The sequence below is a fragment of the Saccopteryx bilineata genome, chromosome 1, assembly GCF_036850765.1.
Source record: "Saccopteryx bilineata isolate mSacBil1 chromosome 1, mSacBil1_pri_phased_curated, whole genome shotgun sequence".
Lineage (NCBI taxonomy): Eukaryota > Metazoa > Chordata > Mammalia > Chiroptera > Emballonuridae > Saccopteryx > Saccopteryx bilineata.
The window spans coordinates 58,069,743-58,095,120 of record NC_089490.1 but is presented as its reverse complement, the minus strand read 5'-3'; the positions used below and the strand labels follow the sequence as shown (position 1 = coordinate 58,095,120).

The 25,378-nt window shown below is 38.9% G+C and overlaps 1 pseudogene; it reads right to left on the bottom strand.

Annotated features, from left to right (window-relative positions):
- Positions 1–2,485: 2,485 nt before the first annotated feature.
- LOC136319225 (large ribosomal subunit protein uL23 pseudogene) lies at positions 2,486–23,970 on the bottom strand (annotated as a pseudogene).
- Positions 23,971–25,378: the final 1,408 nt, after the last annotated feature.

Sequence of the window (25,378 nt, the reverse complement as noted above, 5' to 3'; positions counted from 1 at the left end):
CCGGAATGTGATAGTGATGAGAGGTGAAATAGAGATGTTAAAACCAAGATAGTTCTAAGGTTTAGAACCTGAACAGGAGGCCCTAGGAGAATAGAAGAGCTATGAATAGAAAGAAGGAAGTCAGAAGAGAAGAAGGCTAGGTGAAGCAGTAAAATGATGAGACTGGATTAGACCTGATACGTCTGAGAAGCTGTTAGAAAACTCGAGTGGAGATTTTCAACCTAAAGAGAAGTCTCAGCAAAGATGAGATGAGGGCCAAGGAGAAGAATATACACAGTTATAGGTGAAAACAAACTGTCTGATTAAAGAAGATGGAGGATAGTCATGGAGGGCACAATGGCATGGGAGGATTTCAGAAAAGAATCCTATCTCAGATCCTAGGAAGGCACTGAAGAGAAAAGCAGATGTTATGTGTATGTTAATATCTACCTCCATTCTATTTCATAACTCTCTTTGTGGGTGGCAGGAGAGTCTTTGGGAAAGAAAGAGTCAAAATATAAGACCAATTTAAAGAAAAAACGGTTGTTGTCATTGCTTTTGGGAAAGCACTCTAAGACTACAATTTAACTTAACAAAAAGGAAAAAGATCAATGGATTAGTTACAATGTTATGGCAAGTAGTTTAAAATAAATTTTGGTGAGATGGAAGATGTTGACTCCTTATTTTTATTTTTATTGTTGAAACGGCATTTTAGACTTCTAAAAGGGATAAGTATATGTTTTGTACTTATTGTGTTATAAGATACACAATATCTGCTAGAGACTTTAGCAATAGGAATTATATGTGTATAAACCTCCAATGTGTATTCTATTTTAAATAACTTGAATTGTACATAAGGTTTTTCATAAAATGTAAAATGCCCAGCCCTGAATATTAATTGACAAGGGCCACAGCATCACATAGATTTGCCCACAGCATCAAACCTGAGAACATTTTCCTAAATATTACCAGGAGAGCAAGGCACCACCTGAGTGACCACCTGGCTCTATGAGATTCATTCACGTTCGATGGTGGAGTTCTCTTCTGAAATTTTGAGTGTGAAAGGTATGTGCTGTGAGCCCCCCTCCACTGTTTATCTGGGAAGGCCCGGTAGATAGTGAGCTTGACAGTGAAATTCTAACCCCCCAAACTGATGAGATGCCAGGTTTCCCTGCCTAGCTGGGACTGCGGGGGTATCTCTTCATACTTCAGAGGGGAGTGACTGGTATTTGAGCACTGATAACAGCAATCTCAGTGATGAGGCTGAGTCAGGGGGGACATTCCAGAAAAGCAAATGGCTAAGAAGAGCCGGGCCTGCATGAGGACAGAGGAGCCGGACCTCAGGACCTCAGCCATCTGCCACTGTGCAGGCAGGAGGCACGAAGTGGGGAGGGCAGGCACATTTCCTGGAGGAAGACCGAGTGCTCACAAGCTGATGTTTTAAATAGGAGTGGCAAGAAGAAGAAGGAAATATGTTTGGTCTCTGGCCTACAAGCGCACTAAATTTTACAGAGGAATTTTTCAATGTTACTGATGGGCGGCTGGGGCAGAGACCCTGGGCTACAGAGATGCTGCCTGAAAGCTTTTCACTGAAAATGAGAGCTACATTCAATAATCAATAGGCTTACTCAAAGGAGAATTATATACTGTATTGTCCCAAGCTTTCTGGGAACACGATCTGTATGCTATGTTGACTTTTCACATGCTGTTGTGTTTCTGCCCCTAGTAACTAAAAACCATAGAACAATCCACAGTGACCAAACCTGAATTAGACCAGAAAAAAAATTAAATAAAAAAGCTGCTTACATTTGCCCCTTAGGTTAGAATGAACCCAAATTTGTGTGGGAGGGAACATCAAGACAGAAGACAGTGCAGGCCGGTTATTGCACATGAAACAAACAGAACAAAACAACAGTAATTCCAATATTGGCGAATGTGTTCCCAATTCTAGCTTCCTTTGTCACATTTAGAAAAATTTAAAAGAAATTGTAAACCCATTAGGCTGTCAGCACGGGATACAATAGCACTCTGTGCATAGGCAGTGGCCAGAGAAGCAGAGACTGGTGGTTGAGTGGCACAGGAAACACGGGCTCAGAGGATTTCAAACTGGCTCAGTGGGACCACAGTACAGGCTTTGAGGAATGCCTCAGAGAATGAACAAATTTTCATCTTGTGTCATCATAAATGCCTCAATGATAGAAAATCAGCTTTAACAATGTTACACGCTCCAGAGTTGCACATTTTTTACTTCTCTGAGTAATACTAAACCTCATCCACTGATGACACCATTGTGTTGACAAATTATACAACTGGTTTGGGATTCCCTGGAGGCTGCAGGTTCCCTCATCCCTCTCAAACAGCCCCTGAGGAGCCTGATGCATTCTAGTGACCTGGAAACTTAGTCATAAATTTTTTCCTAATCATTTTCCAGACGTTTTTTCTTCTTCCTTTGTTTTTTTGCAGTGTAAAAATTTTTTGTATTTCGAATTAGCTGGCAGGACTCAGTTTAGATGATTACAGTTTTGTTGGCGGCACCTAAAGCATAACAGTCAGGAGCCAGTTGAACATAGGTCTCCTCTCCATCAGGTCTGTCTGATCAGGGTGTTGACCTTGGCCACGTCAGTGTCATAGAGCTTCTTCACAGCATTGAATCTGGTGTTTGTTGGCCTTGACATCCACAGTGAACACAAGTGCACTGCTGTCTTGTGTCTTCTTCACGGTTGACGTGGCTGTCAGGGGGGACTTGATGATGGCGGAGTGGTCAAGCTTGTTTCTCCTTCAAGGACATTCAGGCTGCCTGCAGAGCCAGGGTGTCTCGGGCCTTTGGAAAGAGGGAGACTTATGAATCTTTTTTTATGGCCATGGACACCTTTCAGCACTGCATTCTTTGCCCTCAAAGCTTTTATAATACTTTGGCTTTGGGAGAGGCAGGAATTTCCTTCTTCAATTTCAGCAACATCTTCATGAAAAGCACTTTCCAGAATTTCTTGCCTTCTTTTGCTGGCAACTTTTTTTTTTTTTTTCTGTATTTTTCTGAAGCCGGAAACGGGGAGAGACAGTCAGACAGACTCCCGCATGCGCCCGACCGGGATCCACCCGGCACGCCCACCAGGGGGCGACGCTCTGCCCACCAGGGGGCGATGCTCTGCCCCTCCGGGGCGTCGCTCTGTTGGGACCAGAGCCACTCTAGCGCCTGGGGCAGAGGCCAAGGAGCCATCCCTAGCGCCCGGGCCATCCTTGCTCCAGTGGAGCCTCGGCTGCGGGAAGGGAAGAGAGAGACAGAGAGGAAGGAGAGGGAGAGAGGTGGAGAAGCAGATGGGCGCTTCTCCTGTGTGCCCTGGCCGGGAATCGAACCCGGGACTTCTGCACGCCAGGCTGATGCTCTACCACTGAGCCAACCGGCCAGGGCTGCTGGCAACTTTTTGGTTGAAAGTGTTTGAATTTCACTGGCATGGAGCTTGGCACATGCCAAACACACAGGATTACATAAGTATTCAATGGGTTCATGGTGCTTCATTCTCCAAAGTTCTGAGAAGCAGAAGGAATTTAATTTAATTTTTTTTCTTTAGAGAGGGAGAGAGAGAGAGAGAGAGGGAAACAGAGGCAGACAGACAGGAAGGGAGAGAGATGAGAAGCATCAACTCATAGTTGCGGTCTCTTAGTTGTTAATGTACTGCTTTCTCATATGTGCCTTGACTAGGGGGCGGCCTCCAGCTGAGCCAGTGACCCCTTGCTCAAGCCAGCAACCTTAGACCCAAGCCAGTGACCATGGGGTCATGTCTATAATCCCATGCTCAAGCTGGCAACCCTGTGCTCAAGCTGGTGAACCCACACTCAAGCCGATGACCTCGGGGTTTCAAAACAGGGTGCTCAGCGTCCCAGGCTGACACCCTATCCACTGATTGTGAAGAAAACACCCTGGTTAACTTCCTGCTCCATACTCAGTAAAGGTGATCTCTCTGTCTCCTTCCCCAACTGGGTCACTATCATGCCTATAACACAGGTGATACTCTCCCCAGAGAATATAGAACCAAAGTCTCACACTCTCTGATTCTAGTTTCCATAGAACAGCCTTACTTTGTTTGAAATAGATGTATTTCTGAAAAGTTGGACTTATTGATTCATATTTGAAATTTAGTGTGGTGATTTACTGTTTTCATTTGTCTTGTTAGACTTTAAATAAAATTTCAAGGAACTTAATATCTATGGATACTAAGATACTTAAATTAATTCAAAACAGAGTCAGGGAATGCTATGGGAATTTTTTTTTTATTATTATGAACCTTATGTAAGGTGAGTAGCCTCTATTTTTTTAAAGCTCATTTTTCACTTAGCAGGATATCTTAAAATGGAATGTATCTGTATTAGACTTTCAGACAACATACTGACTAACATATATTTATATACCAACTGCAAAATTGAAAAATAATCCATTCTCTTTAGTTCTTAGTTTCCTCCTCTATAAAGAAGTAGGCTATATGCCTGACCAGGCAGTGGTGCAGTGGATAGAGCATTGACCTGGGATGCTGTGGACCCAGGTTCAAGGTTGCCACTTGAGCACAGGCTCACCAGTTTGAGTGTGGGGTCACTGGCTTGAGCATGGGATCATGGACATAACCGCTCGGTTGCTGACTTGAAGTCCAAGGTCGCTGGCTTGAGCAAGGGGTCATTGGCTTAGCTGAAACCCCCCACCCCAGTCAAGGCACATATGTGAAAGCAATCAATGAACAACTAAGGTGCCACAACTACCAGTTGATGCTTCTCATCTCTCTCCCTTCCTGTCTGTCACTTTCTCTGTCTCTCTCACAAAAAGAAAGAAGAAAGAAAGAAAGAAAGAAAGAAGGAAGAGAGAGAAAGAAAATAAGAGAGAGAAAAAGAAAGTAAGAGAGAGAAAGAGAGAAAGAAAACAAGTAGGCTATATACGAAGTCACAAGATTAACTATAATGTAGTTATTACTGGTTCATGTGGGGGCCCACTAACAAATAGTTCTTTGTAGCAATCAGCTTGGAATCCTGAAAGCTCTGCCTGAGAGTACAGAGCTCCTCAGTTTTTATCTCAATTCCAGCTCCAACTATCTCTGTGACCTCTGTTGCTTCATCTCTAAAATGGGAGTGACAATTTACTTGCCTAAAATGTAAAGGACTGGATCAAATATCTTTAGAGGTTTTTTCTAAGTCTAAAATTAGTATGTATGCAAAAGAAGATTTAATTCAATTAAGTAGTTTAATATAGAAACTAGTAATAATCTGTTTGACTAAATCTAGTACTTGTTTCTTTATTGGTTTATATCTAATTTCATGCATGCTGATATACATTGATGATCCTTGTGTGTGTGTGTGTGTGTGTGTGTGTGTTTTGTAAGTGCCATTTTCCCTAAGATCCTTATTTCTTTTCAATTTATCATATTTATTTCCTTCTTTCTTTCTTTTTTTCAAAAGGACTGACTTTAAAAATGAGTCTGGCATCTCAACAAATTTTAGAGTTGCGATTAGTTCTGTGCCCTTGCTCACTGACTAGAAGCCCCAATTTTTTTCTCATCATTCTTTCTCTCCTGATAGATTTGCCCTCCTAATACTCCTTAACCCTTTGGGCTTACGTTATCTTCCTTGGCTCTTTTGCTTCTCTTATCTCTATCCAGTTAGCCTTAGCTGATGTAATTTGTTTTCCTTGGGCTTTCTTCTCCCTTATGAAGACAGGAACACTCACTCTGAGTATTTCTCACCTCTTGCATTAGTTGAATTCCAGTCTAACACACTTTTTGTGAACAATTGTAGTCAAGTTTAGGCTTTTCTCAAAGTTCTGGATTTTCATTTTTCTTTGCAGAGTGTCATATTATACTCAACAAATCTAATTTCTGCTAATTTTTTATGCTGTTTCTCATTTTCTGATATGGAATTGGTCCTGGTGTCAGGTTTTGACTAAGCAGTTTATCTCTCAGCTCTGAGAAAATATTCTTCCCAGGGACTTGGCATGTACATTATTGAGTTAGATAGAATTGAGATCCATTGTATTTGTGCTTTCTGGTCTACATTACAGTCTGGTCTTGGGCAGGTCACCATATCTCTATGATATATCATTATTTTCCACATCTAGACACCTAAACATCCTTTAAAACAACAGACAGGGTCTAAGATAATTTCTGAATTTTATTTATAAGAATTCATAGATAATCTTAAATTTCCTTACTTGAGGTTAGAAATAATTTCAAGTCATTGTGTGGTGGAAACCTTGGATCAGAAGCTTAGACTATCTACATTTATATATACCTTAGGTGAAACACATAGGCAAATATAGGTAATTATGTTTCACATATTCAGTTCAGCTGAAAAAAATTTTTTCCCAACCCATGGGCCATGGCTGAGATAAGGGGAGGAGACAAATAGAGTATTGGCTGCAGGAGCACTTGGGAACTGCTGGGCTAGAGGGGCCCAGAGGTCCCTGCTGATTCTTTGGTTTTGTGAGTACATGGTTCGTTTGGGGCACGTTGGAATTTATCTATGAAAGAAGCTGTCTGGCCCTGGCCGGTTGGCTCAGCGGTAGAGTGTCCGCCTGGCATGCGGGGGGACCTGGGTTCTATTCCCGGCCAGGGCACATAGGAGAAGCGCCCATTTGCTTTTCCACCCCCCCCCACTCTTTCCTCTCTGTCTCTCTCTTCCCCTCCCACAGCCAAGGCTCCATTGGAGCAAAGATGGCCCGGGCGCTGGGGATGGCTCCTTGGTCTCTGCCCCAGGCGCTAGAGTGGCTCTGGTCATGGCAGAGCGATGCCCCCTGGTGGGCAGAGCGTCGCCCCTAGCGGGCGTGCCAGGTGGATCCCGGTCGGGTCTGTCTGACTGTCTCTCCCTGTTTCCAGCTTCAGAAAAATACAAACAAACAAACAAACAAAAAAAGAAGCTGTCTGCTCTCAGGATCTTGACTCTATAGTTGAGTGGTACAATGGAAGGCAGGAATTTTTGCTCTAAGAAAGAGTCAGTGGTCATTCTTCCCTTTCACAACAAGCTTGACCTCACACAGGCTAGTACAGTCCTTGGGATTTTATTGAATACTCTGGAGTTAAAAGTGAAGCAAATGTTGCTTCAATTACATTTTGATCTTGACTTTTCTTTAAGTTTTCCAGCTATCAGAAAAACTACCCAAGGACAAAATTTTCTCTCTGTAAGTTCTGTTGATTGGGGTGACAAGGACTTTGATAAGTTACAAGGTAACCCAGAGTCTGACATGAGCTACAGTGTGGAATTCAATACCATGTGTTTCTCAGAAAATTTCAAAATTACTAGGAAAAAACCTTTGACTCTTCTGGAGAACAAGGTGTCATATGGTCTTACTAATGGCCTGTATGAATCTTCTTGTCTTGGAGTCAAAAGTCGAGCAAAGATGATCATATTTCCCATTCTTTAATAGTTAAAAAACTAAACCAGATAACAACTAGTGGCCCACTTACAACATATATATGTGTGCAGCTTAAAGCCATGATTCTAAATGATAATTATGTAATATAGAAAGTCACTGTATTAACATGAAAATGATAGACTGTTCTATGACATAATATTCAAACACATCTCTGAAAATTAAAGGAAGTATATAGCAATGTTTTATAATGAATAGCAACAAAAGTTAAAGGTAACAAAGAAATATTCATTTAAATACCTATTACCAAAACACAGAGTGTCAGGGTATGAACCCCAGCTTCATGACTTACTAGTTGTATGACTTTGGACAAGTTACCTATTATCCAGTGCTTCAGTTTTCTCACATGGTAAAATGGGGACTATATTAACAATGGTACCCATGTCAATGATTTGTTAGATTAAATGATAAAAACATGTAAAGCACTCAGTACCTGGCATAGAGTATGCACAATATAAAGAGTGTTGTACTAAAACTATGTACATCTTTGAACAATCAGAGAAACTACAGAAGATCCACTGACAAAATAAAAAGTTTTAGGAATAATTGAAGAAAAATGACCTGTTTCTGTGGGCAACACCAGCCTCCCCCAAACAATCAGATTTAAAAACTATTTGAAAATGTTAAACAACCAATATTTTGTAATAGTAACCAAAACAGTTGTCTAAATATATATAGAGATTTTAATGTTGAATATAATTTATTTGGAATCATTTAGTTCTTTCCTGAAGCAAGCAGCATATGAAATACCAATATATGACACACATGTATGAAATGCCAATAGTCAGAGTAAAAGTAAAACCTGATGTTACAGAGCCAAAAATAAACAAAGAAAATAGGTAGATATGAAGATTTTCATGTGCAGATATAATTTATCTACAATTGCTTTGTACAATTTACAACAATAGGTTGTAAATATGCCTGTTTTAATTAAAGAGACATTACATGTCATAATATTCATGTTGTTAGTTATTTATGCAAATGAAATTACCAGTCACTGTGGCTTAGTGCCTGGAATTACAATTTGTCTTGCTGTTTCTAGAATTACAATGTTTCCATTGTTCTTTTGGAATCCTAAAAACAGTATATCTCTAATTATGGTGATCTTTTCCACTTAAGATTTATATCTGGCAGACAGTAATATTCATTCACTCATCCATCCAACCATCCGTCCATCCACCCATCCAATATATGAATACACACTATGTGCCAGGCACATGGGAATATAATATATAGTTGATAAGATAAACATTTCCTACTTTATGGGTATTCTAGTTAAAGGGGAAGATAAACATATCAAAATTTTATAAGTAATCAGATAATTATAATGCAGATATATTCTATGATGGAAAAGTCCAGGTGTTATGAAGTTATGAAAAAAAAAAAAACTTCATGAGACTGGGAAAGACTTCCCTGAAGAAATGACACTAAATAAAAACCTTAAGGGAGAATGAGGAGTTAGAGAGGTGAAGGGTGCAGAGCAGGAAGGAACAGGAGAGAAAAGCATTTCAGGAAAAGGAACATGTGAAGGCACAGAAATGAGAAGGAACCACAGAGCCATGTAGTGAGTTGTGGGAAAGTGGTTCAAGGTGAGGCCTTGAAGGCCATGTTAAGAATTTTAAATGGTTGTAGAAGCAATGGAGGCCATGATGAGATCTAAGTGGAACTGGTCATTATCAGGCTACTGTTTCATAGAAGTATAGTGTCTTGGCTGTAGAAAGACAATTTAGAAGCAATAGTCAGAGATAAAGTAGGGAGGGAAGTGAAGAGGCTAATCATGCAGGCCAAAGACAAGGCTTGGGGGGTCAACTGGATGTGGAGGTAAAGAGAAAGGGAGGCATCAGGTTGCCCCAGCTTTCTTCACAAGAAGCTGAAGGGTGGTTCTGTCACTTACTGAGATGGGAAGTGTTTGTGCAGAAGGTTTGGAGGGATGATCAAGGATGTCATATAAACATGACTGTGAGATGCCCAAGTAGATCTGCAGAGAGGACAGCTGAGTATGGGTCTGGATCTCTAGGTTGATAAATAACCAGATGGAAGAAGGTCTGAAATGTTCACTGCAATTAGTTACTTAGAAAGTACTAAAGGCCTTGATGACAGAAATTTTACTGTTAGTAATGTTTGAAAAATTTGACAAGGTATGATAATTGAAGTTTCTAGAGTTTGTTGCCCATTTTTAAAGTCTGAGGCAAATGCTCATATATCTTATCTTTTTTATTACACATTTTTAAAATTAATTTTTTTGGGGAGACATTGGTTAATAAGGTTATGTCAGTTTCACATGTGCAATTCTATAATACATCCTTTGTATATTGCATTGTGTGCTCACCACCTACAGTCTAGTCACCCTGATATATTTGACCCCTTTTTGCCTTTATCCTCTTCCCACTCCCACTTTTCTTCTGGTAGACTTCATACTGTTGTCTTGTGTCTGTGTTTGCTTGTATAACACATTTTCATTCCAAATGATTTAGTTTGCAGGTAATTCTAACCTTAAAAGGTGTGAACCTTGATTGATTTAAACTGTAATGTTTGATTCTTGTTGCTATTTAATTGGGGCTTTGCTATTTATTTTTCTTTTTTTTTAACAGAGATAGAGAGAGACTCAGAGAGAGGGACAGCCAGGAACAGACAGGAAGGGAGAGAGATGAGAAGCATCAGTTTTTCCTTGTGACACCTTAGTTGTTCATTGATTGCTTTCTCATATGTGCCTTGACCGAGGGGCTACAGCAGAGTGAGTGACCTCTTGCTCAAACCAGCAACCTTGTGATCAAGCCAGAGACCTTGGGCTTCAAGCCAGAAACCTTGAGCTTCAAGCCAGAAACCTTTGGGCTCAAGTCAGCAACCATGGGGTCATGTTTTTGATCCCACACTCAAGCTGGTGAGCCTATGCTCAAGCCAGTGACCTCAGGGTTTCGAACCTGGGTCCTCTGCATTCCAGTCTGACACTCTATCCATTGCACCACTGCCTGGTCAGGCTTTGCTGTTTATTATGTTGAAGTTATACCTTCCAGATTTGACAGCTTAGTTATTGGCTTCCATTCGTATACTGAGGTTTCAAACTCAAATTCAGGGCCAGGCATGTACCTGAATGGTTTAAGTAAGTCTGCTTGGGGAAATCATGGGAATTAGGATGCTAGCTAGTCACTTGCATGCCCATCTAAAGGGTCAACAGATTCTCAGCATCAGCTGTTTGCTGACATCATGCTGAAATGTGGGCCTCCCCCATGTTGTCAGGTCTCTCAATTGTAAGTGGAGCCAGATATCTCAATTTTCACATGAACAATTTTTTTTTTAAATTTGCAACTAAAAAATTTTTTTTAAACCCTCACAGCCAAAATGAAGAAGACAAACAAACAAAACACAGGTCTGATGAAGTGGTTTGACTTTCGGGCTCTCGGTTTGCTCATCCCTGTTTAGTATTTCCATTCAGCATCTGATTTAGGGCTCTAAAGAGTGCTTGCTCATCAGTACAATCACCCCACACTCTGCCAGCGGGTAACATTCAGTGCTCAGTCTCTTAAAATGTTCGAAGTTTTTGATAACCATGTAAAACAAACCTTGTCACATTCCTCTGTAATCAGGAATTTTACTCTGTTGAAAACGCCTCGGTGATGATGAAACCTAAATGCTCTTACAGTCCATCTCTCTGGGGACTATCAAAATAAGTCTCCCTGACTGGCCCAGCTCAGCCACACTCAGCTGCCGCGTCAGTGTGGCCCTTCCAGGAGTCACCAGGAGCAGGGGGTTCTCTCTTGCTCCTGGGACACAGAGTGCTCAGACAGTTTCCTCCAAAAGCCCATTAAAAAATGATGGGGTTTTTTTTTTTTCATAATGTTTTCATACTAAAAAAAAATTGCACAGCCCAAGTCTTGCCACAGGTTAATTGGGAAAAATTGCTTTCACCTTTTCCCCTCCTGTCCTTCTCTCCCCTATTCGTGTTCTGGTTCTGGTTCTCTTCACATTAGGAAAGTGGTGATAAAACTGTGTATCTTACAACCCACCAGCACTTGACTGGTCCTCCAGAGGGTCACGGAGTATATAGGTGTTTGATTAAATATGTGTCTGAAAAACACTGGAAGCTTGTGAAAGATAGTGTCAGAGGGCTGGGCTTGTGCTTCCAGGGAAGCTGGTTGTAACAAGCCATGCAGTTTCTCCTTTCATCAACTTACTTTAATAGCTTGATGGCATTTTTAGAATTTGTTTAGGTGAATCATATGAGTGAGGTTTTTAACAAAATCCAAGCTATTTTCTCTCCCTTTCAGAAGATGGTGTCTTTATAACTCGCTCATTAGAGAGCAGAGCAACCGAGAAAGGCCTGAGTCAAAACTGCACTCTGAAGAAAAAAATGTTTTTTAGGAAATGTTCACAACTTAGTCACTCTGCTGAAACAAAATTGACATAGCCTCTTTTCTCTTCAGGCCTCTCCTGAAACAACAGCTAAATATGTGTCAAGCTGAAGGCTCATTTCCCCAGTTTGTTGGGCATAATGGGGTAATTGCTTAGAGCAGTGATCCCCAACCTTTTTTGGGCCACGGACTGGTTTAATGTCAGAAAATATTTTCATGGACCAGCCCTTAGGGTGGAATGGATAAATGTATCATGTGAACGAGGCCAGTGTCAAGAGTGAGTCTTAGACAGATGTAACAGAGGGAATCTGGTCATTTTTAAAAAATAAAACATCGTTCAGACTTAAATATAAATAAAACAGAAAGAATGTAAGTTATTTATTCTTTCTCTGTGGACCGGTACCAAATGGCCCACGGACCGGTACTGGTCCACGGCCCGGGGGTTGGGGACCACTGGCTTAGATGGTCATCAGAATGTTTCTGTTTTGATGATTGACTCCAAAGGCCTCAAGGTAGATCCAGAACATTTTTGGACAAGTCTGTAAATCATTTGTCCAACCAAAGAACAATTTTGCCAACAACAATGACTTATTTTCAAAAAGGGAAGCAATGATTTTTCTATTGAGCTAAAAACTCAACTTAGAATCGAAAGATCTGAGTTAGAAATCTGGAAATGAAATCCATATTAGCTGTGTGTTGCTGAATTCCTTATCTAAATTTTAGGAGTTTTTTTTTTTAAACACATATGTTTGGACTAATAATTCCTGACAGGATTATTGTGAAATTTAAATTAGGCAATAATTGTGAAAATGCCAAGAAAAAAATATGTGTTCAATAAATGCATATTCATCAATTCATTCATTTACCTATATGCCAAAGCATTTGTAAGTGTAAGCTGGCACTATTTGATCTAAACCAGTTATATAAGTTACAAAAAGAAAAAAGATTATTTACTATACTTCAATTCCTTTCCGTTGAAATAGATTTCTATCATTATTGTAAGGAGGGTCCTTCCTTAAGAATTATCTTTCCTTTCATGATGTTCCATGCTCTTGTCTTCCATTTGTTCTATTTATTTATTTATTTTTTTAATCTTTAATCTTAAAACTACTAATAAATATCAAATTAATTTTACATCTTCTGGAGATCTGTTCTCTTTAAGAATATACAATGTGTTCGTAAAGTCATAATGCACTTTTGACCGGTCACAGGAAAGCAACAGAAAACTATAGAAATATGAAATCTGCACCAAATAAAAGGAAAACTCTCCCAGTTTCATACCTATTCAGTGCAGTTCGATGTGAGCTCACACACAGATTTTTTAGGGCTCCTTAGGTAGCTATCCCGTATAGCCTCTACAGACTCGTCACTGACTGATGGCCTACCAGAACGGGGTTTCTCCACCAAACTGCCGGTTTCCTTCAACTGCTTATCCCACCGAGTAATGTTATTCCTATGTAGTGGTGCTTCGTTATAAATGTGCCAATATTCACGTTGCACTTTGGTCATGGATTCGAATTTAGCAAGCCACAGAACACACTGAACTTTCCTCTGTACCGTCCAAATCTCTACTGGCATGGCTGTGGGCTGTTCCGCTGTATACATGGTGTTACGTCATCATCTGCGCATGTGCAAATGCTGCCACATCATCCTACAGAAACTGGGAAGGTTTTCCTTTTATTTGGTGCAGATTACACATTTCTATCGTCTTTTGTTGCTTTCCTGTGACCGGTCAAAAGTCCACCATGACTTTACGTACACACTGTACTTTCATTTTCAGGGAAGCTACTGCATCTGTGCACCTTGTGGAGGATCTTCCCACTCCTCTGACCAGGACAGTCTTAGCAACAAGCTATGACATTATTTCTGGACCTGGGAGAGTGGGAAGCTGCCCAAGCCACATTCACAGAAGCTGGGTGATTCTCTCTGAAACATTTTCAGGAATGCTGGTGCCATATTGTTCTTCAAGAGTGTATTCCAATGTTTCATTTCCTGGTAGACACAAACTATTTCCTTCATATCTTAGATGATTGTCCTAAGCCTATCCCTGGTGCTAAGTGTTATTTAAGTCCTGTTTATTGCTTTGATCAGATTCAGTTGAATTTCAGATACATAAGATTCCTATACTCATTTGCTTACAGATATTTTCTGTCTCAAATTGCTTACTTCTTTGTGCTTCACTCTCTGAGTGAAAATGGCCTTGTTTTCTTCTCTGTTCCCATGCCCCCAACTGAATGGGAACATAAAGGAGAGTGCTCTTTATTACCCATCTCAAGTGGTGACAGTACAAGGTACACTTCATGCTTCTTGTCATCACTCTTCAAGAGTCATTTTGCTGGTGTTGAGCTCAGAAATCAGATTTCAAGGTGACAACTGTTAGCTTTCGAGTTGCTTATGGGTTTTTCTTTTGTTTTTTAATCTTAAAAATCTCAGCATCTTCTACTTTTATTTTTGTTATTTTACATACTCTTGGAAGCATTTACCCTTGAATTTCAATTCTATATAACATTTTGGCTGTGCAAAAAGATATAAAAAATGAATATAAAACAGTGACCGTTTTAAAAGTTAGGGATGTTTTTCAAAAAATAGTGAAAAATAAGAAATAACCTTTCTGCCTTTATTTCATGGCAAATTTTCATCCAAGAATTCTCTGATGTATTGTATATGGTGACATATAAACGACATATCACAAATGAGTTCAAAAACCATTCATGGTGAGAGAGGAAGAAGACTGAACTATATGTTTTCATTTCCTCTGTAAAAGAACCTACCTATAATTTCTGCATTAGTCAGAGACTTTTTTTTCTTAATCTTTACTACCTTCACTTTCAAAACATAGCAGAAGTGATACAATTTAAAAAAACCAGTTTGCTGATAATAACTGTCTAACCTTTTGGTAATTACAGAATCTATAAACATATATTGAGAACAAATTAGGTACAAGACATTATTGCACTAGGGAGAATACAAAAATAATAGGACTTGTCTTCAAGTAACTTATGATCTTCTTGGGCTGATGTGAACATATAATATATATTATATATAACAATATATAAACTCCCATGTAAGGCAGTGAGAAATGCGTAGTATCCGAATTCTCTGAAGGTTGCTTTAGGAGGAGATATACTGTTCCTGGCAGGAGAAGTTTTTATGGACTTCTGGGAGAAAAGAGAACTGAGAAAGGGTAAGAGTTTGGTGTGCTGTGATAAATAGATATCCTAGGTAAAATGATAGAGTTATCTGGGTAGAAATGAATGACTGCATAAATAACAAAATAAATAACTTTGAATAACTATAAAACCAATTTAATGTAAATTCTAAGAGAACTTAATGTTGCTGCTATAATTTAAATTTTTAAATTTCAGTGGAATTCATACTCAACCATGATGAAGAGTGCACACTTCAAAATGCACAAATACAAACAAATGTCAGATGATGCAATCCAGATCATCAATCCAGATGATCCATCCAGGCCTCCAGTGCTTGTGGTCTTTGGACAAGAAGAAGAATTCAAAAGATCAATGCAGGAAAAAACAACAACTCTGAAATTCAGCCAACTTTCCCTTAAAATGCTTGCTATCTCTAGGTTGCTTTGGGGTTGAAGGAATTTTTGATTCTGGGATATTTTATCACAGATAATTCAGCTCGTATCCATGGCTTATACTGGGTAAGAGTTCACAAATCCTGAGGGAGATATATGTGGTTGAGAAGATTTATATTTTCCCTGACAATTTTAGTTTGAACAAAGAATACTCCTCTATCAAGGTCACCAGACACCAGTCTCATAAAGTAGTACATTGTACTTAAGAATTAACTGGCATCACAAGAATTAGCATATATCAGAATCATCAGTGCCATTCATTGGAAGTTGCCCAAGTGCCAGGCACTGTGCTAGCACTTTGCACACACTAGCATGTTTTTTCCTTACAGCAATGCTAGAGAGCTAATGCCGTTCCCATCTTACCTATTGAAAAACAATGGATGAGGAGAATCCAGATGGCTGCAGAATAGGCTGAAGCTACACTCCTCTCATTCTGGCACCAAATCTGAATAACCAACTAAAGGACAGCTGAACAGATGTATTATAATAAGGAGTTACAGAAGAAGCCACATACAGACTGGTAGGAAAGATGGACACACAGAAAGGGCTGGCCCCTGTACCCACGTGCGGTGGTTAAGAAGCTGGAGGGATATCTCTGCTGTTGCCTGAGTAATATGGGGCACACCCAGATCCCCAACCCAAAGCACCAGAGCTGGGAAGAGGAGCCTTCACAACATCTTGCTGTGAAAATCATCGGGATCTCTTTCCCCCTGGAAGAGGAAAGTGTCTGCTAGAAACTGAGGTGCTCTCTTAAAGGGTCAACACACAGAATCTTGCTTTCCATCACTCACTGGCAGTCTCCAGTAGTGGGAAGGAGACTCAGCCCATACGGGAGTCATAAAGAGAAGATCTGAGTGGCATGTCCCAGAGAAAGGATCTGGAAAGTCAGCAACCAAGATCCCTGTGCTGAGTTCCTAACCCACACCACTCTCAGGTGCCATCTTCCCAGGGTGAGCACTCCTACTCTTATAGCACTAGCTTTGGGGAGTGCACTAACCTGGTCCTCCAACTACTGGTGACATTGCCCTGCCACACTGAATCCTTCAGAAAGATCTATTGGCTGCGCACAACAGGGATCTTTGCTACACACATTTTTGGGGAAGCTCTTGGTGGACACTCAGATAGTCATTGAACTGTGTATCTTTGAAACAGGGCTAATCTTGCCTTACTTATGCCTAAAGCTGGCACCTGCCCTCCAACCACCTGGTGATTCTCTCAGACCGTTCTTTTGACACTCCTGGTGGCCCCACCCTTCAGAGTTCAGTTCTCTGTGGAAAAGAGAGTGCTGCTTAGAGTTTGGAATACATATCCCTTGAAGGCTCTTGTCTGGGACTGAGTCAGGCACTGGGTTATCCGTGTGATTGGCTGTGGTGCAGGTGGGGGAGTAGGAGACATTCTTACTGACCCTATAGGCTCATCTGGCCCCACCCCCAATGGGAAAGTCTTTTCACCTATCTTTTTGAGTCTCTATGGCTCCACCCTGCTGAGCTTGTTCCTAAAGTGGAACCAGCTGGTTGTACCAGCCTGAGAACACAGGTGTGCTCCTCCTGAGGGAGCTAGAGTTGGAAACTCTGGCAGCAACTGAGTTCTATAGCTCTGGGGTAAGGGCTACTTTTCCCCAGTGAGTGCCTGATTATGCTGCCTCCAAGCCAGAGACCCACCAGCTTGGTCTTCCCAATCCCAGTCACCCCACCCTACTAAGCTATACCCTGTAGAAGGGTCTGCGGGTTGTGGCCAGCCCGGGTCCATTCTATAATCTTTCTTTGCAAGTCTCTGGAGGAAGACCAGTCTACCTCAGGGGGTGGCAGAATAGCTGGCAGGTAAAGGTAGACCGCACGGTGCCTTGGATCTTTTATTGATCTTTCCCCACCTCAGAGCCAGAGAAAGCCAATCCTTGTACATAGCTTGACTCCTCCCATGCACACCCAGGCCCAGTAGAGGCAGCCATAGTGAATAGCATGGTAGCTTCAGACAAGTAGCCCAAGGCCAATTACATGCCACATCTGACATGAACCTTCACTGGAACCCAACCCAAGTGAACTCAGAATCAGCACAACCAATGGTGGGCTTCAGACCACACCAGAAATAGACCCAAGTAGCCACACAAGTAGCACATTCAAAGAGGTAGTCTGGAAGGCAACAGAAACTGCAGAGAACAACTCCTCCTGAGGAGGCAATCCCTGTACAGTGACTCATAAACTGTAACTGAAGTCTATCTTTCTAATCAGCCAACCTAAGCCAATCAGTCAACTCCACCCATGAATAGGCCAATAGTATCTGAGACTCAATTGAAACAGAGGGGTGTACATAACCCACAAAAGAGACATTCTTGGAGCACCTAGCTCAGGTGATCTTGAAGATTGTGACACTGAGCCCCACATGATACCTACATCATAAAGCCATCATAGCAAGTTTGGGAGTCATTGCAGATCCACCTAACAGACAGAGACAAACACAAAAAGACACACAAAATGGGGTAGCCAAAGAAACATGCCCCAGGAAGTGCCCTTAGTGGTCACCCAGATCTACCTCTTCCTTCAAAAGCACTTGGATGAGACAGATCTAGGAACACCCCTTCTTCTAAGCTCTGAACACTCTCTTGCCTCTTTTCCACTCACTGTTGTCAGAACCACCTCAGCCATATTTGGCCTATGAGACTAGCTAACACCATGTTTTCACCTTAACTCTTTATGGCCAAACAACCATAAACTCTTAAATTTGTCAGAATTATTTCACTGAGGTGGAACCTGCTATCAACCGCCCGGTTAACCTGCATCTCTGGGCTTCCTATACTTACTTCCGACTTGGCTTTTATTTCTACTGCAGCAATGAGGCTCTGGTTAACAATATTTATATCAAACACAATAGTCTTCAAAACAAATGCCATAACAAGAGAAAAAGAAGGACATTATATAATATTAAAAAAAGCAAGCGAACAAGAAGATATAACACTTGTAAATATATATTCACATGACATAGGAACACGTAAATTTATAAAGCAAACCTTGGCAGACATAAAAGAAGAGATCAACAGTAATACAGTCATAGTAGGGAATTTTAACACCCCTTAGACTTCAATGGATAGATCTTCCAGACAAAAAGGTCAACAAGAAAACAGTGACCCTAAATACTGAACCAGACAAATTTAAATGATATGTAGAGAGAATTTTACCTCAAAGCAGAGCAGAATATATATATTCATTTCAAGTGTACGTGGAACATTCTCTAACGTTGATCATGTGTTGAGACACAAAACACGTCTTAATAAATTCAAGAAGATTGAAATCATATCAAGCACATTCTCTGACCATAATGGTATGAAACTAGAAAATATTACAAGAAAAAAAACTAAAAAACACAAAGACATGTGTTTACATGTTACTAAACAATGAATGGGTCAACAATGAGATCAAAGAAAAAATATATCAAAAGTTATTTTGAGATAAATGAAAATGAGCACTCAGCAATCCAAAATCTATGGGACACAGTGAAAACAGTTCTAAGAAGGAAATTCATAGCATTATAGGCCTACTTCAAAAAGCAAAAAATATCTCAAATAAACAATCTAATTTTACACCTAAAATAACTCAAAAAAGAACAAACAATGCCCAGAGTTAGTAGAAAGAAACAATAAAGATGAGAGTGGAAATAAATAACATAGAGACTAAAACAAACAAACAACAGTACAAAAAATTAATGAAACCAGGAGCTAGTTCTTTAACTAGATAAACAAGATTGACAAACCTTTAACTGGACTCATCAAAATAAATAAATAATAACAGAGAGAGAGAGAGAGAGAGAGAGAAGACTCAAATGATACATTATAGAGTTATACACTTGAAACCTGTATAATTTTATTAGCCAATGTCACCCTCAATTAGAAAAAAAAAGAGGGGGATAAGGACAAAGGCTTAGGAAACCTGTCCAGAGTCTTAACTGATTGAAACTCAAATTCAAACCCACAGTCTGTGTTCTTTTTTGTCGGGGCAGGGCTTGTCACAATTCTAAACAGTACATTATTTGAGAGAGATATTCAGTCACTAAAGAAAAGTCTTATTGTTCAGCAAACAAACAAATCAACTAATAAAGCAACCCTACAAACAAAAACATACTTAAGGGCCATGGCCAGTTGGCTCAATGGATAGAGCATCAGCTGGGCATATGGAGGTCCCCAGTTCGATCCCCAGTCAGGGTACACATGAGAAGCAACCATCTGCTTTTCTTCTCCTCCTTCTCTCTCTTCTCTCTCTCTTTCCCTCCTGTAGCCAGTGGCTCGATTGGTCTGCGCAATGGCCCCGGGAACTGAGGATAGCTCTATTGACTCAAACATTGGCCCCAGACAGCAGTTGCTAGGTGAATCCTGACCAGGGCACATGAGGGAGTCTGTCTCTCTCTCTCCCCCTCCTTTCACTTAAAAAAACAAAAGACAAACAAAAATACATACTTAGGAAATGCCGTCATAAGGCATGATGTGAATCAAAGCCTTAGGGAAGGAGTTAGTTTTACTTCTCTGCTGGTGTTTGTAACAACACAGGAGAAAACTACTCATACTTACTCCTAGAGCTTTGTCAGGTTGGCAGATAAAGCTCAGTTTTATTTCTAAATATCTTAATTTGAGGAGATTTCTTTTCTAAATCTTTCTATTAGTTTTCCTAGAATTTTTAAATGGGGAAGAAAGAGAAATAAGAAGAGAAAGTTGAGGAGGAGAACAAAATCATAATGGTGTCATCTGAGGATTCTTGTAATTCTTTGGTCTTGTCAATAAAGATTTTTTGTGCAATTCTTTTCTTTCTCTTATAATATCTCAATTGTTAAGAAATAAATTAGAAGTAAAAGTTAACTCTTCTTTCATTTCTCAACTCAATTCTAGTCTCCAGGGAGTGAAGCACAATGTCTTACTTATATCATCATCAATCATCTCACATATTGTTTATTGATCATGGTTCTGTTTAATAAACTTAGTGAAAATGATCATTGGTAGTTTAGTAAATTTAAGCAGCAGATAAATATGTAAGTCAGCAGACTGATGAATCTCTAGTTTTTCAGTCCAATATATTCACAATAATAAAACTCCTTTTATTATTACTAAGACAAGGCTGAATTCCAAGGCTTTTACTTGTTTTTTAGACTTAAAGCTATTCTACAATTACACAGCTTTTCTCTTCCCTTCAAAGTAGGCATAGACATCTATAGCTGTTTCCTTTTATAGTAAATATTATAGTCATCGTTATGTCATTGATGTATGCAAATACCACTCTTAAGTATTGCCTGCAGATACAATACATTTGATGCATTTAAGGAGGAAAGTAAGCACTTGAATGTATCTTGTTCCATTTCTCAGGAAGAGAGCATAAATTGTGGAACAGGAACTAATGCCCAGCAAATGCCCTGTATTCATTTTTGCATTTGACCTTGTTATTACAGAAGCCACTCTGCCACATGAAGACACTGGTAAGATATCACTCAAATATTTTCTATTTTAACAGGATATTCAAATAAAACATATCCACATTCAGAATTTTCTGGATCAATAAAACAAAACCAATTCAGAACAACAAGATACATTTTTATGTCAATAATAAATTGGTTTATGCTTACATGTGCACTGTACAGGTAACTTAACTCTTTGGCCAAGATCAGAGAACTGTGGGTCATAAGCAAAGTATGTGTTGGATGAGCAAACTAAAACCACCAAAAGGTATTTCCATGGACTCAAAAAACATTTTTGAGGGGAACATTCAGAAATATAGCTCATTTGGACCAGATCTTTTTTATTTTAAGTTTTCTTTTTTTTCAAGTCATGGAATAAATTCTTCGATGGAACATACCAGGTTTGCACAGACTAATGAAAAAGCCACATATACTTTTTTTTTTTTTAATTTTGAGGCAAAACTCCTAGTTGTGTTGTTCAAAGAGACAAGAGCCTTGCAATTAGGTTCATTAGTTTAGGTTAGGGTCTGGTTTCCTTTATCCCATGGCTTCTAGAGGAAGATCGATCTCTATACTCATCTAGTAAAAATATCAGTTTATAATGAAAACATAACTCTTTGATGTATTTCTTTGTAGGATTTGCTTTCAGAAACTTTTGATGCTTTGCTCTATCTACTTCTATTAGTGCTTTTATCTAGCCCCAAGAAAGTCACCCACCAAAGCAGACACTCTGAAGTCCCACTGGGCTCCCATCAGTCCAGTAGAGAGGGCTGACATGACATATTAGTCTTAAATCTAAAACATATGTTTGGAAAATACCTCGTTTCCTGGCAATAATTAAGAATGTTATTTGGCAGATTGGCAGCCACATAAAACAATCATTAGTAAACCCTATATTTATTATGTTCCCATTTTTATGGAAATGAAACCCACATTACAAATATGTATAGGAAACTGGACCCAAAATGATGCACAGGTAGAATCAATTACGATGAAGATGAAAAGAACATTGATAATTTTTTTCTAATTCACTTTTCTTATCCCCAAAAGTTCTCTTCCAAAAGGAGCCACATCAAAACATTTTAAAATTTCTATTAACTTTTCAAACAATCTTGGATAAACTCCCTCATCACTACTCATTTGTCTGTGTGGTTTATTGAAGAGTTCTGGTGTACAACTAATTAAGATTGAATTTCTGTAGTCACAGGAGACTTTTTCTTTATAAATGTAAAATAAAATTTCCAGAAACTAAAAAAGCCACTTAAACTCATTTTAGTATGTATATATGTGCATTTATATATATATACTTAATATTAAAAGTGATGATATGCACTAAGAATACACAAGTGTAGGCACATTTCTTGTTAAAATATGGAAAAAGCTCTGAATTGATGAAAAATATGCACTGCACTTGGGACCCATTAGCCCTCCCTATAACCCAGCAAATAAAGTTAATGGCTTATTATCCTTTCAGTTTACTAAATGCCTGTGTTGTACTGGTTGTTATATATCTTAGAAATCACTTTTGCATACTAATGTTGCCTTGTGTGCATGACCTGTTGACGTACAAAGTGAAGAGACCCTCAAATCTGAACAGCAACAAAGTCTTAGTGATGTGGAAGCCACATGGCCAAGAACCAGCCAACCAACAGAAAGTGGCCAAACATACACCCATATTATTTGAGTTAATAATGAATGTACAACAGAATGTCATGATTGTAGATTGCATTAAAGAGAAGTTAGTAGTTTCCAGTTTAGAAACTTTTAGAAAAGTGGCTATGGACATGAAGTGTGTATGGGACTGAAAACAGGCAAGTTTTTCCATGGTGCATCTTTCATCCTTAAAAGTAAAGAAACAAATGTTTTCATTATTCATTTTCCTGGTTCTATGTGAAATAAGCCAGGCTATCTAAGCAATAACATTTACTTTGTTTTCTAAATTGCTGACTCCAGAAAAAAAAATTTCTCTTTGTTACAAAGTTCAAATTCCAAATAAAATCCTGGGATGGGGAATTCAAAAGAGTCTCTTGAGAAAATGTTTTAAAATTAGAATCATCTTAGAAATATGTTAGAGACCAAATATAACACTAATTGTTTTTCTTTTATCTTTAAACTTTGTCTTTTTATATTCTCATTTGCCAGTATTTTCAATATAAATTTTAGCTTAATTTTGGCCATTTAAATAACAGTTTGTACATTATTAAACAATACTTGTTTGACTTTTTTGTTCACTTTTATTCTACATATATTTATTGATTATGCTTGGGAATTTTTTTGGCTTTATAATTTATCTTTCCAACTCTAAACATAAGTACATTTAATGAGAGCAATAATTAACTTTAACAAATATATATTGTTTCCAGTATTTTATCACATTATAAATATTAATTCAATTGAATTAGAGTGGTTTGTCATTTACCAGAGGTTCATTTCTCTTTTTATTGAATTTTTGGAGTGACACTAGTTAAGAAAACTATATAGTTTTCAGGTCTGTGTGCTGTATCATGTGTTCACAACCCCAGGTGAAATCTCCGTCCATCACTATTTATTCTTTCTATACCTTCCTCCACCTCTCCTCATGCCCTGCTCCGGGCAATCACACACTGTTGTCCATGTCTAAGAATTTTTTCTAGTTTTTTCTTTTTTTGTTCAACCCTTCCACACCCCCCACCTAATCCCCTCCCAACAGATGTCAGCCTGCTTTTCATCTGTGAATCTATCTCTATTATGCTCACTAGTTCTTTCTGTTCATTAGTTTCCACATATGAACTTGTCTTTTTCTGACTGGCTTATTTCACTTAGCATAATGCTTTACAGGTCAATCCTAGCTGTCTCAAAGACTAAGATTTCCTTCCTTTTTTATGGCTAAGTAGTATTCAAATGTGTGAATGGCTTTTTTTAATCTACTTATTTACTAACAGACATTTGAGTTGCTTCCAAATCTTGGCTATTGTAAATAACATTGCAATGAGTATAGTGGTGCATAAATTCTGAAGTAGTGTTTCTGGTTATTCAGATATATTCCCAGAAATGGAATCTCTCTGTCATAAAAAAAATAGTTATACTTTTAATATTTTGAAGTAACTCCTTATTGCTTTCTACAATGGCTGTACCAATTTTTCATGCCCACCAACAGTGCACGAAGATTTCCTTTTCTGTACATCTTCGCCAAACTGGTTGTTTGTTGAGTTATAGATGATAGCCATTCTGACAGGTGTGAGGTGGTATCTCATTGTGGTTTTAATATGCATTTCTCTGATGATTAATGATGTTGAGCATCTTTTCATCTATTGGCCATATGTATGTCCTTTTTGGAAAAGTTTCTAGAAAATACATTCAATTGAACTAAAGTGGTTTGCCATTTACCAGTGATTTGTATGCAACCTTTTGTGAGTTCTTATCATGATTTGGAGGCTCTAAGAAACCTCAATGACAATTTTAATGATTAGAGCAAATGATGATGATGATGATGGTATAGTCTTGTGGTTAAGGACAGAGGCTCTAAAAGCAAACAAACAAAAACACAGTAAGTTAGTTTTACTCCTAACTCTGCCATTTACTAATAATATGATCATATATAAATTATTTTTTTAATAAATAAATTTTTATTAATGTTAATGGGGTGACATCAATAAATCAGGGTACATATATTCAAAAAGAAAACATGTCCAGGTTATCTTGTCATTCAATTATGTTGCATACCCATCACCCAAAGTCAGATTGTTCTCCGTCACCCTCTATCTAGTTTTCTTTGTGCCCCTCCCCCTTCCCCTCTCCTTTCTTACCTCCCATGCCCCCCTCCCCCCCCCACCCCTAGTAACCACCACACTCTTGTCCATGTCTCTTAGTCTCGTTTTATGTCCCACCAATGTATGGAATCATGTAGTTCTTGGTTTTTTCTGATTTACTTATTTCACTATGTATAATGTTATCAAGATCCCACCATTTTGCTGTAAATGATCCAATGTCATCATTTCTTATGGCTGAGTAGTATTCCATAGTGTATATGTGCCATATCTTCTTTATCCAGTCTTCTATTGAAGATATAACTTGTCTCTATCTTAGTTTCCTTAGCTATAAAAAGAGATGGGGATTAACTAGAATGATGCAGGATGAATGGTATTATTATTAGTAGTAGTAATGATCATAAACTATGAAGACAAATCTTAGAGAGTTTATTATTATATCAGATTAAAACTAAGTCTCATATCTAGAATATAACCTAAACACTGAAATGTTTTCATCAGCTTGAAAGAATTTTGACTTTATTATTCTAATCACCTCTTATTCACTCTGTTGGTGCCAGGGATTTTTATCCTAGGATTATGGAGATGACTGAACACACAACACCCAACGTTGGATAAATATGATTAACAGCAGTTTGTTAGTCAGATATACTACAACTCATGGAAGGAGAGCACCATACGTATGTAGAGACAGATGAGGTTTGCACTCAGGGAACACAGTGATAAACCAAGAGCCATAAGAGCATCAAAGGGGTGCCCTCTGGTTTTCACATGAGGATTTGATTGTCTTGTTTTGAATGATCCCTCAGACTGGCGGAGAACTGAAGCTACTACTACTCAGGAGTAAGTAAACACTATGCTTGATCCC